The following is a 17835-nucleotide window of genomic DNA, read 5'->3' on the forward strand; positions in this document are numbered from 1 at the left end:
ATTAGCTATTTAAAACATAGCTTTTGGCAGCACAGTGCAAATTGTAAATGTACATTTTAATTTCTATCATCGAACGCTCATGTCGCTCAATGACTTATTTTCGTCTGGAAAGGGTATTATAAATATATTTTGTGTTCTGCAGAAGAAAGAAAGATATACAAGTTTGGAATGACATGATGGTGAGTAAATGATGACAGAATTATCTTCTTTTTTTTTGTTGTTGTGAAAATTAAATTTGATGGTAACCTGTTCAGTGTTACTCAAAGGCATAAGAGCAATGGGTGGTCCAGTTATGGCCCTTTAAGAGCCCTCTTATTTCCATCCACAGCTGTCCTCACCCCAGCCTGCTGTCCAGAATCCAGCCATCTACCAGCTGGCCTTCAGTGCCGCTAAAGCCTCTGGTTTTAGGGTATGTGACATCAAGGCATCGGAGCAAAGGCCTAATCACGTTAACATCCACAACCAGACGCTCCACTCATTTGACTAATCAAAGAGAACAGCTCGTTCAGAGAGAAGAGAGGCACTGTATGAGGTACTTCCTATCTCTTTTTCTTATCTGTTCATCCCTGTACAGCACCTATGCAGCATGCACTTAATGTGGCCTGGACTCACTCATTAGCTTCCACATGTTACCTGGAATGCTCTGTAGTGGGGGATGGTTTGCATGGCATATACTGATAGTTTTGTAAAGGCAATGGGGGAAAAAAAATACTGCATAGAAGTTTATTTTCTTAATAATTTTAATGCAACGGTTTTCCTCAAATTTTTTAAGTTCAATCAACTGATCACTTTTTACAGTCTATCTATCTATCTATCTATCTATCTATCTATCTATCTATCTATCTATCTATCTATCTATCTATCTATCTATCTATCTATCTATCTATCTATCTATCTATCTATCTATCTATCTATCTATCTATCTATCTATCTATCTATCTATCTATCTATCTATCTATCTACCTTCTGTCTGTCTATGATCTGTCTGTCTCAGTTAATTATGTTTGGAGTATGACAGATTTAATCTTATGATAATATAAAATAAATAAAAGCTATATTCATTTTCACATGCTAACATTCTTTGATTGGTGTACATGTGCAATTTGTTTATTTATTGTATTTTATTGTTTTATTCTACAGTATGTTTTGCTGAGATCAAATTGATACAGAAGCAATGTTACTATTGGATAACAAATGAAGTTTACATGTCTGAAAAGTACAAATCTGCTTTGTAGTTGCTTCAATATTATCAAAACTATAATTGTTTATTGTTGGTACTATTTTCAAATAAGGTGTACATTCTCAGAACTCTTCTACTAATATCACAACAGATCATCAAAAGTGCACCTTTTCCAAACATTTCAGCATGTTTTTAATCGTGTTGGTATAATACACAAAATAAGTGTTTCATCTATATAAATGTTTCATTCACAGTGCCTTTCATAAAGCTATCAAACTTTTAATTTGCATCTCTTCTTGTTCAGTTTAATACATTTGTCTATTATTTAATCCAACTGAACTTAATGGTCAATCAATTAATCATTTGGTACACCTATAGATTTTATAATAGATATTGATTCCATAGACAGTTTTCATAGAACTTGTTTGCATTTTCCGATATGGATAACCAAATGTAATTAATTTACATAAGTAATTTATAGATAATAACCACCAGAGAGAGAGAGAGAGAGAGAGAGAGATTTGCAATTTGTGAACAGACCAGGATATAGTACAGGGGAGAGAAAATGTATAGCATCAGATTGATAAGAGATGCATTGGTAGAAGGGAGACAGATGGCATCAAACAGCTTTTTACATTACATATGTATGCATGCTGTGATACTGTAAACAGTTTACCATGGTAAAGACTGCCACATTACTGTAACTCGCTAAATCTGTAAAGGTCAACTACAGTATAGATTCAGTATGGGACAGTGAGAACATTTACTGAAGCACAAAACCTCACGACAGTTTCATAACAGTTTCATAACTTCATCACACCCTTTGATAACACTGGATACTATTACAAACATTATGGATTTTATGTTACATAAATTAGATAATGTAAGTGTATTTTCTAATGTGGCATCTATAGCCTGTGTTGATAGAACTACACTTTACGTAAAAATACACACGTATTCTCATCACGTTGGTCTTTTAGCAGCAAGGGTGATTTGAAACGTATATTGCATTGTTTGCTATTAAATGATTTTTGATTGTTAAAAGTACTAAATTGAAAGAAGATCATACGGTTGTGTTTCGGTGATTAAACCAAATGTCCACATTACATATTACAATAATCTTGTGTTTGAAACAATGATTATGTGGACTGAAATGTGTACAATGAAAGCATGGCATCAGGTTTTAAAATAATGAGTTACAAGTGTGATCAGTTTAGATTTTTCGACTGAGAGTTTTGAAAATGTACACTTTACTTGTGAAAAAGTACCAAAGCGAATAAAAAAAAAAACCTGTAAGTCAGAGGAAAAAGAATATTAATGTTATATTAATATTATAAAGTAATTACAAAAATCTTTTTTTACACATTCAGAACTCAAAAAGAAAGAACATCAGTCAGTCTCAGTAAAACAATATTAAAAAATATATTATACCAATGGTAGCATATATATATATATATAATGGAATTCATATAAAACAATAAAGGGTATGATAAAAATAACTTTGCTTTATAATTCCGGTCAGTAGTTTTGCGGCGTGGACAGCATTCCAACATCAACACTTATCAGAAACTTTTCAGCAGGAGCCATTTCTGCACCGAGCAAAGATTGGTCCTGTCCTGGTGGTGAACGATGTCTATAATGTTAAGCACAACAAATGACAAAACCATCCAGACGCGCACATCAGCGCAGGGGTCAGGGAAGGTAAGGAAAAAGAGGCGCTCTATGACATATCTACTGTGGGAAACGGGCCGCAGAGATAACCAAGCTTTAGTGTTTCATCTCTGCTTCATCCCATACACATTATCACTGACCTTTCACCCTGCAATAAGAAAGGCTATGTAACCCAGAGAAACACACAGCCGTAAATCTCTTTATCCAGAGCTATAAAAGTGTAGGCATTCAAACGATGTGAATTGTGTAAAAACAAGGGATTTTATTTTTATTTGTATCTCTCTTATTTTATTAATATGTATTTATAATGTATCAGGCATAGTTTGCCTTTGTCCTGTAAAAAGTTATTTCCATGATTTGTCATCACAACTTTTTTTCCTTTGTCAAATCAACTTAGATAAAATTAATGTGTTTTTTAGATAACATAACATTTTGAGTCTCCTTCATTGTATTAACTAAAAAAAATGAGGTAACTTACCTTAAGTATATCGCTCTTTTTTTCTCTGTCCCTCTCGTTCTTGCCTGCTAAATGGAAAGACTACTGGAGACTGAAGAACACTTCATTAACCTTAGTGAGAATGGACACAGTTAAAACTGAGAAGACACGCAGCCAGGAAATCCCACATATCCGCTAGCATGCACACAGTGATAAAAAAAAATTTGATAGTTAGATTGTTTTAGTCTTTGGCCTAATGAGAAAGTTTTCCATGACAAATTATCCCACAGTGAGACGGTGGCTTCTGTTAATTAGTACACAATTATAGCATGAAATATATTCAGAATTGACTCTTTACAGATTGTTCACATCTTCATTGCATGTCTCAAATGACAATAAATACAAAATCATAGGCCATTGAGATTATATGGGATATTTATCCAACTCCTGCTTGTATTTACTTATTTAAAAAAAAAAAAATACTATGTTTTATAATACACATTCATGTTTTTATATTGTAAATATAAAGCATAAAAAACAGGAATTAAAAATGGCACTTTATTTCAAGAAATATACTGGTTCACCTAAATATGAAAATTCTGTCATTTATTCACCCTCATGCCATTCCAAACCTGAATGCCGAGTAGGATGCCGTAGCATGCCGTTCTTTCTTCTCTGGAACACAAAAGTAGATATTTTGAAGAATGTTGCAACCAAACAGTTTTGGTCACCATAGACCTTAACAACAAGAATTAAATGAGGCTGCAAGGATAGAAGTACAGTGGGGTAAATGGACTTTACTCAACATACTGAATATTTAGCTGACAAAACGTCTTTCCGAGAAAAAAAAAAAAATTTAAACAGTTTTACATAAATTACGTTATCTAGGACCTTTATACAAGTGCTTGCCTTTGCAGAGACTGCAAGTCTATCTCTCACAGCCTCGTTTTCTTTTGTGTTAAATTCAATATGCATTGATGCATTGAACATCCATCATTAAGGTCCAAGGTCTATTGATTTCCATTATGTTCCACAGAAAAAAAAGAAAGTAATTCTGATCTACATTAAGGTGAGTAAATTATGACAGAATATTTATTTTTAGGTGAACTATCCCTTTAAATGCAAACATTATTTAAGCTTGGGACATAAACTAACACACAAAACATATACTTTATTATTGCAAAGGCAGGTAAAAATGCCCTGGCCTAACTCGTTCAAATGCTTGGATGGGTTTTATTTCAGCTAATGAGGTGTGAAGCCTTACCCTGAGTGTGTGTGTGTGTGGTGCTGCCCATAAACCAAAAGTGAGAAACAGCTTGTTTGGTAGGAATTAGGGGGTTACATTTTCCTTTGACCACTCACTGCCATGTCTTCTAATGTAAAACTATGCAGAGTGAATTTGACACACTAATGGTTTTTCAAGTCAGTTTTGTGTTACAGTAAGACCATCAAAACAAATTGTAATGCAATTTTAATTTTGTTTATCAAGTAGACGAAATGGTTTCGTAACCATCAGCTTGTTTTCCAAAGCTTCTCGTTAATGTGTCTATTTTAACCCTCTGATGGTCTTCAAAAAAAAGTCACACTCGTGGTCTTCGGGGTCTATTGGACCCCAGACAACAACATTTAATTTTGTAACCGAACAATATATTTTTTTTTAACAAATATAATTTTACTCTGTTTATTAATGTTTTTACTCAACATTTGTGCACTTTTTGGAGAATTTATGATTTTTTTTTAAATTTCTATAAATAAATAAATAAATATTTAATTAAATAGGATTTATACAAAAAAACAGCATTTTATGTTAAATAAACTTTATAAAAGACCCAGATTTCTAACTTTCATTCCTGGGGATACCATGGATAATTTTACAAGGTTTAATGTAAGATTTTTGCCCATTTTTTGGAAAATACAGGTTAAAATTTGTAATAAATCACTTTAACCACTAGATGGCTATAGAGCTCCATTATATGCTATTTGCTATTTGAATTACTGAAAGATATAGTTTCTAAAGTTGGATTCAGTTGGATTCATATCTAAATATTATAAAATCGCAATTATATCAAAAATAAAATAATTTTTGTCAAAATTTAGCATTTTTTGTACTGAAAAAACACTATGCATGGTAAACCGCATGACTTCTGCAGACAGGGTTGGAGCAGGTTTGGCACTTCACTGTTGTTGTTGTTGTTGTGTGTGTGTGTGTGTGTACATTTTATTTTTATTTTTATGTGTACAGTGTCACCAATTTATTTTTGTGGTGGTTCTTCATTTTGTATGATTTTATTTGACAAATTATAAGACTTTTTATAGCCTTACAAATGTATTCCTGTGTGTGTGTGTTTGTGTGTCTGTGTGTGTGTGTGTGTGTGTGTGTGTGTGTGTATGTGTGTGTGCGCACATTTTCAATGCGTCTAAGTGTTACCAATTTATTTTTCTGGTGGTTCTGCATTTTAGATTATTTTATTTTACAAATGATAAGAGAACAGTTTTTATAGTCTGTATGTATTCCTGTATAAATGTATTCCTCTTTATGTGTGTGTTTGTGTGTGTGTGTGCGCCTGTGGTGAGCATGATAATTTTGGATTGTGGATGTTTTTTGCATTGTTGGAAGTGTGCCACTTTATTTCTGTCATTTCTGTCTATGTGTTCTACGTTGTTTCTGATTTTGATGATGTTATTTTGTCTATTTTGATTGCGGGGTCCAATAGACCCCGAAGACCACGAGTGTGACTATTTTTGTCACGCCAACATAAAAACAGATATCATAAATTTTTTTTTTTTTTTTTTTTGTAGATCTAGAAAGTGTTGAGAGCCGTAGAAAGTTTTAAACCATTTGGACAAAGAGAACATTTTTTTTAATTTAAGCAAAAGTCATTTGGGGTCCAATAGACCCCGAAGACCATCAGAGGGTTAAGAAGGTATCGTTCTCAGTGGTTGATTGGTTGCCTGGGCCTCTCTTATTGTCATCTCATTCCTGTCTGTGTCTCGCAGACATGGGGCCCCGGCCCCTTTGCAATGTAGCCATTAACTAAGGTCATTACAGAGAGAGGCTTTGTCATTAAGACCACATGGTTCTCCTTGAGTCATGCTAATGACTTTTTGCATTTTTGATTCAATTTATCGTTTTATCCTGTGATTTCTTCATGGGTTTAGACAAATCTGAAGTTATCAAAGTATCACCTTCAAGTGTCGAGGTGTCGGGGTCAATGCCATCCTCTCTTTTAACCGCCCTTTGAATAAGACATGGCTATTGTTCTGTATTGACAGCACATACTTGGACCTGTCAGTCAACGTGTCACAAAGTGCGTATTGACGAACACAGAGGTTGCGTTATCGCTGAGAGTAATAAATCCGATGCCGTTTTAATGCGGTGCATTTCAAGTATTTTTACAGCTTTGTAATCGGTGTGATAGAAACCGCCAGAGCTGTTATGACATGGGAAAGTTGCCTTACCACCCAGGTGCTAACACCCCTTTGAGCAGCTCTGCTTAGCATTGGCGTCTCCTCCAAAGCTTTCAACAGTGCTGTTACTTTACAGACTCGCAAAGACCTCTGGGAGATGTAGTCCTGCAGAGTTTCGGAAACCCAATGGATGCGGATTTGCTTCTTTCATGTGAACTGAAGAATCCGTCTTGCCTAAAATGTTGCTGTTGTGTTCAGAGTTTAGCCTTAAGCACAATCACAGGCTGAAAAACACAACAGATCCCTTACGCTCATTGTAGCCGAGCTGGTAAATGCAAGACGCCATCTGTTTTTTTTCAGTGAAAGCCAAAAGTAACCCAAGGGGATGGGCGAAGTCTGTGATTGGGTCGGCACCCTGTTGCTTCAGAGGCCTGGTCTCTGTATCAAACGACGCCATGCTGGAGGAAAGACCCCATGGCACAGGGGATACTGTTATAGAGGCAGTGACCTGGATGTGTGTCAGTAGGGAGTGTGGTTTATCTCCTCTCTATTTGTCATTTGTTCTTTTCCTTTTTCTATCACTCCTCCCCCATTTCAAAAGGGCAGTTTAGTTTCCCTTCTCTGCTCCTTCTTGTTTCCCCTCTGTTTTTCCATGAAATCACTCGTCTGTCACCAGATCCTAGCCATCGTACACAATTCAATTGTCTCTGCGGACGTCGCACAATGAGTTCCTTGTCCTCTTTGATACTTTTGTCTGGAATGAGGCCCGAAACAAAAGCTGCGGTGCTTTTAAGCACGTTTTAGCCTGAGCTTGTTTTATTTCTGAATTGAAAGTTGACCCAAGTCTCATTCATATAGCACCATAAAAAGGACTCATGGACTCCCGGATTTACAACTCACGGTGTTTCCCCAAGGCCTTTGAGGCCATAGTATACCTGACTCAACTGATTCCCCCTCCCGCCACCAACAAAATATTGAACCCAATGCATTCTAAGCCACTAGGCGGTCAAGGCCCATAAAAGCCTAACAGTCTATGCTGTGGCTGTTGGTGGTCTGTCTTGTTCTTTGGCCTTTAGATGGCAGAAGGGGCCTTTTTGTCTGTCTGTGTGTAAGTGTGTGTGTGTGTGTGTGTGTGTGTAAGTACGTCTTTTGCAGGGACGTCTGAGAGAGAAAAACATCAAAAGGCAACATAATCCAGGTACAGGGCTTCACTTTTAACTTTTCAGCAGCTAGTGTCTGAAGCAGCTATAAAACTGTGGCCAATGGGACGAGAAACGTGATTGATGCTGAGCACAGCTTAATTGCTAAGAGATTTAGCTGCCTGTTCATAATATACTGAAAATATAGAGGCTTTGGGCAGAACCTTCATTCAGAGTTGTATTTCCATAACTCAGCTCATTCACACACATTGGTGTTCTGAACCGGCCACGCATATATTTAAGGTATAGTTTATGTTCTGAAAATAAAGAATGTTTAGTTTAGCATTTAACGTGTTGCTGTCACTGTAAAAAAAAGTACTGTTGGTTTAACTAAAAAAAAGTAAGTTACCTGGTTGCGTTCACTGAGATTATACAATTAATGAGATTGGTTTAATAAATAGAAATATTCAAAATAGTATGTTATCCGAACCACATTAATTATATCCAAGTTAATTTGACAAAAGAAAAAAAAAGTTGTAGGTCATGAAAATATTTTTTTTACAGTGTTGCTTGCAGCTAATTTCCTTTTTGTATTTTTATTAATGTTTCATTTAATGTTTTATTACATGTATACATTGTACATTTCAAAGAGGCGGGGGAATGCAGCTGGGTAGACTTCATGTGGCCACCTGGGTTCTTCTCAAGTCTAACCCACTTCCAGAGCACCCTTAGAGGTGAGTGAGAGGGGATTGGGATAACTTTTCCTGTAAGTATGCAAGTCTTGTTGGAAAACATAGAGGGAACGGTGGGGGGTGGGGGGTGAGGGGCTGAAGGAGTAGGCTACACTTCGGAGATTTCTCAGGCACTGTCATAATCTTTATTGCATGATGTGATAGAAAATAAATGTCTCTGGATCATTGAGGTTGACGTGCCAGGGGAGCAGCTTACAGTTTAAGGGTATATGACTGCATAACATCTAGTTTTATTTTTCTCTTTCAGTGTCATTCACATGCAAGCGGGTTTATGGTGACCTGGTTTTATTTTGATCCAGCCTAGAGGGATGTTGAAGACAGGCACTTGAAATCCTTCCACTAAACCACATGGTTGAAGGGGGTTTTATCTCCACCTAGCGGTTTAATGGTCTTAATGCTACAGGTGAATGCTTTGCAGTGAAACTTTTGTTATCTAATTCGTCAGTGGTGCATGCGCTTGAAATGCATCTAGCTGCAAATTCCGAAGCAATATTAACTAACCCAATACTGAAAGGAAAGTGGAAAAAAGAGAAAACGAAACACATTTTTATCCTAATTTTTTTATTCATAAAATGTGTGCAAGGGGATAAACGGCTCGATTTTTTGTAAGTAGGCTAATTAAAGTTTGCTTATAAAGGAAATGCAGAGTTTCTACCACGGAAGTTACAAACGGAACACTAAGCAATGCAGTAGCCTATAAACATGTATGTTATTTTTAATTATCCTTATCAAGGGTCAACAAGTAAATGCTATTTTCTGTGTTTCTTCGGGAATTTTTTTCCTAAGCATAATGACTGGATATTAATAATTTAAATACATTCAAATAAAACAAAACAGTAATAGTTTACTGCAACAGTAAGATAAAGACCATACAAAATGACACAAAATTATCACAAACATACCACCATTATTTTTTAATAACAAACTGTTGCAAAAAACAAAGTGGTGAAATAAAAACAAATGTGCTGTCAGTGCAGTAGCATATTTTACAAATAGTTCAGCACATATCCACAATTATGAATACCGCTCTAAATAACATATCCCTTTCCAAGACATGGAATCATGGATTAATTGTTTTTTGAATATTTTTTTCTTTCACGAATTTACGGACTTTACAAAACCTATAACCGTAAAGGGCATGGATGTAGTCATTTCCACTAATGTCCCGCTCGCCCTGATGGGGGGATATTATGCCCAGCCAATATATTTGAATTTACCCTGGTTTTGATCTTTAAGAAAATTGAACGCGCATACATATATTACACACATTCATGAAAACAATGAAAATATGATTAAATCCATTTAGGCTTAATTAATGTAATTTGAAAGAAAGAAAGAAAGAAAGAAAGAAAGAAAGAAAGAAAGAAAGAAAGAAAGAAAGAAAGAAAGAAAGAAAGAAAGAAAGAAAGAAAGAGCGTTTATAATCTCTTGGATATTGGATATCCACTTATTATATTTTTGTTCATATTAATAAACATTTATTTCTCCTGCTTATCTATATTTTACAATGTTAGCATTTTATATGGTAAAACCTTTTTAATAATAATAATATAGGCCTATATAGTTATTTGTTTTTAAGCATTCAAAACACACTTTTCTTTCAAGCCTATTTAAATATGCTATAATATTATCTCATTTAATTGGCAGTCTGTGGCATCATCGGCGATTACGTGAAGATCTTGTAGCCTACTCTTCATCTTTGGTGATAAATGTTTTAGACAAGCCACTCTTGACATTCTTACTCAATATCCTCGATGAAGTCATAAGAGAGAGCGCTGGAGCTGCAGCAGGACCTGTTCTTTCTCAATGCACAATGATGGATACCCACAAACTTCTTCATTTCACATTGCGTCCCAAATATAGATTTACAGGTGTACACAATAGGGCAAATGTAATCAGTTCGCGTTTGCCGAAAATTACTGGCAGTTAATTCACCTCAAAAATGTATGTGTAAACAATTTATGACGTATGATAAATTGAATAATAAACGAAAGTCATAGCGACTTCGTATGATAGAGACTTAATTATTTTGCGAAATTTCTTTAGGATACTTTTCGCGTTGTAATTAATTATATATATTTTTAGGCATTTTATGTAGACTATGAACCAAATATGAGCGCACGAAGCTAGGCTACCTGCTTGACACATTCTATTTAATTTCTTTTTCATATTTTTTTGTCAAATGACAAATTTGTCTGTCTAATAAGTACCAGATAACATGATTATTACCAGGCTATATTTATTTTGAATAGGACGACAGTAATCGCGATCAAACGTGAAAGAGAAATGGCTTCAAGAGCCATGTGTCGTTATTGGCGCTCTGTCCTCTGAAGTCATTATGAATGTGCTTTCCGTGTATTATGCACGCACACACCTCTAAGTTTTATTAACTTGGTTTCTTATTTTACAACGTAATAATGTGTGAAAATAGGGAGGGTTCATAGTCAATTAAGACTTGAAGCAAATCTCCACAGTGTTTCACACTGAAAAAGAAAACTCTGATGAAGCTATAGCCTAATAATAATAATAATAATAATATAGTAATTATAATTATAATAATAATGCAGTCCAACAATCACAATTCACCTAAAATCAACGACATCGACAACCTTACATGAAACTGCCAAATTGAAATCCGTGCGCTGATTTTAGCAGACGAGATAAGCATATTTATGATCATCAGCTGATAAGAAAATTGGTTAGGCTATGAAATTAAATCCTTATTATAAGTACAAAGTTAAAGACTGAGATTGAGCAGATAAAATAGCAAACAATTATTGCATTAGTAGGCTAGTAGCCTAGGCATGTGCGCAAAAATAAATAAATAAATAAATATCTAACAACAGCAACAAACATGCAATTACAGTATCAAATAGTACGGCTGCGTACAACAATAGCTGTGCCGGTTATCCAAACAGTGGACTTGCGAATGTAGTGTGTTCTCCAGCAGTGCTGCCACCAGAGATCAAACAGTTTGACACTGGCGCAATGAGCGCAGCTTATGAAGGGGGTCCGAGTGCTGTGTTGGGTGCTGGCTGGGGAAATGTTATGATCTTGTAATTACGGGTCTTGGACAGATGCATTATCCAGGCTCAGCGTTGGAGCCACTGGATATTATTGTAGCCAGAGAGCCGGAGGGCCAGACACCTACCTACGCGGAGAGGGGCTGACCCCGCTGGCCCTACGGCTCCCGCGCCATATTGCACATTTAAGCACCAGGGTTTTCCAAGTTCACCGGCGTTGTTGATTAACAGGCCAGCATTGAGGGGAGATGAATTCTGCATTCTCCAAACGAGTTCCCAACAATCCACACGCGGTGAGGTCATGCTGATTAGGGCGTGGGTTACTGGGACTGGTACCTAACTTCTTTCTTTCTTTCTTTCTTTCTTTCTTTCTTTCTTTCTTTCTTTCTTTCTTTCTTTCTTTCTTTCTTTCTTTCTTTCTTTCTTTCTTTCTTTCTTTCTTTCTTTCTTTCTTTCTTTTCATTAATTCATTAATTCATTCATTCATTCATTCAGAAGTATATTGCTTGACAAAAAGTTGCTTGAGTTCATCATTGCAAACTATGGTGTTGTCCGGTTTACATGAGATTGACTAACTGCATTTAAGTTTATTTCGTTGCCCATAATAGGGAGACCTGAGAGTGTGTTTTTTAATCAGAATTTAGAAATCTACATTTCCCTAAACGTCAGATGTAATCTGCCCCAATATTGAATTGTAACATCAATCATGAACATATGTTTTTAAGTTTGTACGAGTGTCTCCTGTTAATTAAATAGCTACGTAAAACTAATACTGTCATTCCACAGCAGTTAATGTTTTACAATATGCTGATGAAAAGCTTATATAAGACTAATTATATATAAATGTATATGGCTACCAAATTATTTAAGAGAACACACTGATTTAGATGATAGCCTATATGGCATATGAGTCATTTAAACTTAAATCACATTAAACTGACTTAAAACGAATTGTTGACTCTATAACTTATAAAAGAGTTGAACATTTCTTAACTTATTTTGATGAGATAAAGCAATGTAAAAACATGTTGTCATAACCTAATGATGTCTTTTTATTTACAGTGTATAGGAGGGTCCTCTCATAATGCTAAGAGAATGTGAATTCATTTTGTGAAGATAAATATTTTTAATCACTCACCCTCCTTATAATGGACTGTACGGTATTCCTTGACAATTCCGTGCAAATCCACAAAACAACGCGCAGCGGTTCAGTTGCAGTGGTTGGCAATAGGCCTATACCTGTAGCCTATAAGATGACATGCTCTACATGAATGTCTTCCATCGGCTCTGCGGTACTGGAACAACTCTTTTCTTAATCCCACAAGTGTCAGACACCCGCAAACGTCAAGCGTCCTGTATGGCATGATGTGACAGTGGACAGCCCCTGTCAAAGAGATACGGCCTCGTGCATAAACAATCCATAAAACAAACCTCTGCGATAATATTTAAGATGGGTTCCAATAACTCAACGTGCTTGTGAAGGCCGTCTGTACGTGTCTCACATGAAAAGCTCACCTCAGACAGGTAAAGAAACAGCTCTCAGGTCCAGGAGCGTTTGATGGTCTTCGACTGGTTTCCAGCACAAACTCACAGCTGTGGCACACCTGTGGCGTTCTGTGAAGGCCGTTTATAGTGTGAATGACAGAAGATTCTATCTGCGCATCACGGACCTGAGACAGGCAACATGCTCAGCTCATTTGGGAAGCTCATATCCAACTCCACTGTTATCTTAGATCTGATCTTATGATGTGCGCTCATAATTAGAAAACTTTTGATCAAAGGAACATGTTACTCTTCTGAGAAACAATCCTACCCTTTGATAGTGCCTTTATAAAAAGTTGAATCAAGCATAGCTAGTCTTTAGGTCTGTCAAAAAAAGTACTACTCGTTTTCATCATTAAAAAGCGATCAATTTAAAAACTGCGCAGTTTTAGGATTGACTACATTGATCGGGTTGCATATAAGCTGCATGGGCATGGCTATATGAAATAATATATAGCCAGCCGAATCAATATATTATAATATAATAATGATATTATAGACTTTTATTTATTTATCTGGATACCTATTGAACTTATTTGATTTTAAAGGTCTATGAGGGATAGATGCAGAGTCTGTTTAATAGCCTATATGGTTCATTTAATGCGGTAACATTGCAAAGGAAATGCTGCTGTTGCAGGCGCGTCCATCATCAGCACCACAGTTGATTGCACACTGGCCTAAATTCCTGCATCCAAATGAGCATTACCAACACGAGGTAAGGCATTTTAATAAGCTAAATTAGGGCAGGCCTGTATTAAATCCTTCAGGATTTTTAGAAGCGTCACCGTGCTGGGTAAAAAACAAAAAACAAAAAAAAAAACATAAGCGAGCCTATATGCTGGTTTTATCTAGTTTAAACTGGTCTCACAGCATAACCAAACATGGTTAAATTAGCCAAACAGCCTAGGCTGATGTTCAAAAGTCGTATATGCTCAGGTCTCCCAGTCTGACGAGTTTACAAGTGCCCCAAACCTTTGTTAAACCAGCCTGGCCATGTTGGGAGACCAGCAAACCAGACTGCATTTCAGCACAGAAAAAGTAATTCATCGCATTGTCTCAACGATGACACATGACCAAGGAAGCCAATCAACCCAAATAATCACTCACTAAGAAATTCCTGATTATTTAGTACAGAAACCTATTGCGTTTAAGGAGGTGGTCGGGTGATGGGGGGTGGTTTGCAGGAAACAATTATAGAAACAGGGGCAGTCCCGTCCTCAAGCATAGAGTCTGGGTTATACCCGCATTATAAAGGAAGACACCTAGAGGACCAGCCTAAACAACCTGCCGTCATCAGCTATACCTCCACATCCATAGGCTATTTGTATTATTTACGTAGGATTATTTCAAAACTCACATCGCCTATGACTAGTGCGAGATCATAAAGACTGCATTTGACTTTTGAAATCAAATTAATTTAGCCTATTCGAAACAAATTTCGACGATATCCAGGGTAAACCAGGGCTTAAAACCGAAAAAAGCAGACACGCTTATTAATGACCCTGTCTCCATTGGATCTGCATCAATGGCCCCTGTCTTTCAACACAGAAAATGTCAAATTGATCGACTTCAAAGACAGCAGAAGTAGCCTACGTCGAACTCGCCTTTTCCAGGGACCAAACAATAAACTTTAATATTAAACTAAAACCAAAAAAATCCACTTACTCAAGACATCTATAAAAGCGGGGACCTTTGGTTAGGCAGTTGTGGTTTTTTTTTTTTTTTTGAGCATCATGACGTTTGGCATCTGCTTGGCATTCATGTCGACGAACGATTTGCGTGAGAATAACAGTGTTAAAATACTCTGCACAGAAGAAGCATAGCCTATCCACAATAATATTGAGAGAACATTCGTGATAGCCTATATATATATATATATATATATATATATATATATATATATATATATATATATATATATATATATATTATGATGTTATTTTTTTTTACAAGGCTATTCCATATCTCCGTGAACAGAGAAGTGTCAAAATCACAAGGTCTTTGTATTTTCTCTGGGGTGTCAGGTAGACCAGACGCAATTTCAGGCGTCAGAGAGGCTCGCGCTGTTGTTGAGTCAGTTGTATTGATGAAATGCAGTCATAGCGAAGGCAAGGACTTCATCAATCATGCCAAATTATAGCCAAAACTCTGCCATTAGACCTGAGAAGCATAACGTCACCTCAGATAAACAACATTTTAACTACATGCCTTTGATAAATCCATGGACAAAACAGAAAAAAGTATGGCCCTGCTGCTTTGTCTACTTGCAAAAATAACATGCATTTTGATTGAATAAAACTTGTATTGTTTTCACCACTGAACTGGTTGAAGACATATTAGAGGTTGAGCAAAGTAATAAAATGAATCATATGTAGGCTAGTTTATTTTATTATAGAAGTAGGGAAAACCGAGGCCAGCCCAGTTGTCACACTTTTTACACAAATTTGTTATAGTATTATTTTTAATGATAATTTATGGGCGCAAATTAGGTCTACCTAAAAGTTTTGGCTACAAAAACAGCTAGGCCTTCTGCTATTTGTTGTTCTCCAAGTAACTGCATAAATGTATAACTTTTAAAACACAACAACTCGCCCCAACTAGACAGCGCAGAATCTTCAGTTAGCTAAATACCTTCATTATTGCTTCTTGCCTAAATGTTTGTGTGTTTATATAGCCTATTGAAAGTTTAATTTGGAGGATACATATCACAACAATTTTTCTTTATATTTAGTGAGTTGCAAACTTTTGTTTGTGATAACTAGCCCCAGTTTACTGCATAATAATCCTCATACGATCAGTTACATGTATTCAATTTCAAGCAGAAATTTGTAAGCTACTTCGATTTAAAAGTGGTCTCATTAAATCTTTTCATTTGCCCGCCACACATGAACTGGAAAACGATCATTCTTGCGATGTCTTTCTCATGCAGAATAATTTAAAAAGCATTAAAGTCTTTGAAAAAAAGGTCTTTCTTTTGTCAGATCCAAATGTTTGCTTTTTCTAATTTCCAGGAAGAAATAATCTCATATTACTTTGAAATAGCTTGTTTTAATAAAGGTTGTCGCACAATTTATGTAAATTCCAATTTCCCCCAAAATCATTAATCAATTAATGCAATTTCAAAATACGTTTTTTTGGGGGTTTTTTTTGCAATCAAAGAAAATGTCCTATTTAAACAAATGCATTGCTTTTGAACTGCTAAGGAGTGGACACACATGCACACGTGACTATGCTAACAGTGACTTTCAAAGTTTTATTTTTTTAATACAATCTATAAGTGCGTTAGTCCAGTGTTATCGTTCTGAAATCTATACTAAACAAATTCATTCTGCTATTTAACTAAGCAGATTTCTTCAAATAGAATTGCATTTTCTGGATAAATACCAAAAGAATGCTGAGCACATAGTGAAAAGAAATAGAAAAAAAAAACAACAACAAAAAAAACAGGGACAGACTAGCTGTAATCTGTTATTAAAATTACAGTTAATTCAGCACTGGATAACAATGGTCAGAATTATGTAGGATTGTGACATGGTAAATATTAAAAAAAAAAAAAGTGCAAACCAGAATGAACTCTTTTAATTGAGGGACAACAAACAACTCTTAGTTAAAATACTCCAAAATAAATTTTAATGTTTATAAATCTCTATACTTATATATATACATTATGTGCAAATAAAATGTTCAACATTAAATTAAACTATGCAGAGCGTGTGAATAATAGTATCATTCCTTATTATTGTGTATATGTTGTTTAGTATTTAATCCTCTCTATTGGCACCCAATTGTAGAAAATCTAAATAAAAGACACATCTGAAAAAAAAAAAAAAAAAAAAAAAACACATTTATGAACAGAGCAAATACTTAACCAAAAGACAAGATGTCCAATTAATTTTTTAGAAAAGTTCCTCTTGAGTACTCAGATGTTCAGATGATACATAATGATAGCTGATTTCATCTTGTATATGAATTATTTGCATGTATATAATTTATACAGGATTGGGAAACGGTCTAACAGAATGTCTACATGCAAAAAAAAAAAAAAAAAAAAAAATTTGAAAGGAAGATGACCAAAAAAAGGTACCAAACCTACGTGATAAAAATTCAGTGCATACAATGTCACACAGGGTTTTACTCTTCTCAAGGAAGATGAGACATATGTGACAAACACAAAGCCTCCTAAAACACGAAAGCGCACACAGGGTTAAAATAAAATGCTTTTGTTCATTTTCAAGTTCTGCTATTTTAGCCTGTCAATCCTTTGATATCACAGTGACTAGATTGAGTGTCTTAGACTTGCCTGAATTTTGTAGATATGGCAAAAAAAGCTGACATTCATTTGATATAGTGAGAGGTTTTCAAATTAGAATGAGGAAGAAAATAGATGTCGTTGTAAATATGACGCAAGCCCCATTAAGTCTACATTCAGCTTTAACTGACTTCATCTTCATGTAGCTACATAGTTTTGCATGTTTAAGCGGTTTCTTGAAGGTAAACCTTGTCGCTACCATTGCTAGCCTGCTAACAACTGACTTGCTTCACTGATTCTTCACATTGTGGCCGTCCTCCACGTCTGTAATGCAGCACATCATATCTAGAGCTCATAGGACTTCATTTTAAAATGAGTTCTGACAGTGAATCTTCCAGCTTCAAGTGGAATCCTTCCTAGTGCACTGCAAATGCT

General features: G+C 35.6%; 1 long non-coding RNA gene across 2 annotated transcripts; it reads left to right on the plus strand.

Annotated features, from left to right (window-relative positions):
- Nucleotides 1-259: 259 nt before the first annotated feature.
- On the plus strand, nucleotides 260-8570 carry LOC130105674 (uncharacterized). 2 transcript variants are annotated; one of them, XR_008809649.1, is made up of 3 exons: nucleotides 260-532; nucleotides 7851-7893; nucleotides 8485-8570. It is a non-coding gene; the product is annotated as an uncharacterized LOC130105674 (long non-coding RNA). The 2 variants fall into 2 exon arrangements; XR_008809650.1 differs by lacking the exon at nucleotides 260-532 and adding an exon at nucleotides 1139-1216 and having other exon boundaries at nucleotides 8485-8569.
- Nucleotides 8571-17835: the final 9265 nt, after the last annotated feature.

This window comes from Rhinichthys klamathensis, unplaced genomic scaffold (assembly GCF_029890125.1).
Source record: "Rhinichthys klamathensis goyatoka isolate OS25496 unplaced genomic scaffold, OSU_Roscu_1.1 h1tg000325l_1, whole genome shotgun sequence".
Taxonomy (NCBI): Eukaryota; Metazoa; Chordata; class Actinopteri; order Cypriniformes; family Leuciscidae; genus Rhinichthys; species Rhinichthys klamathensis.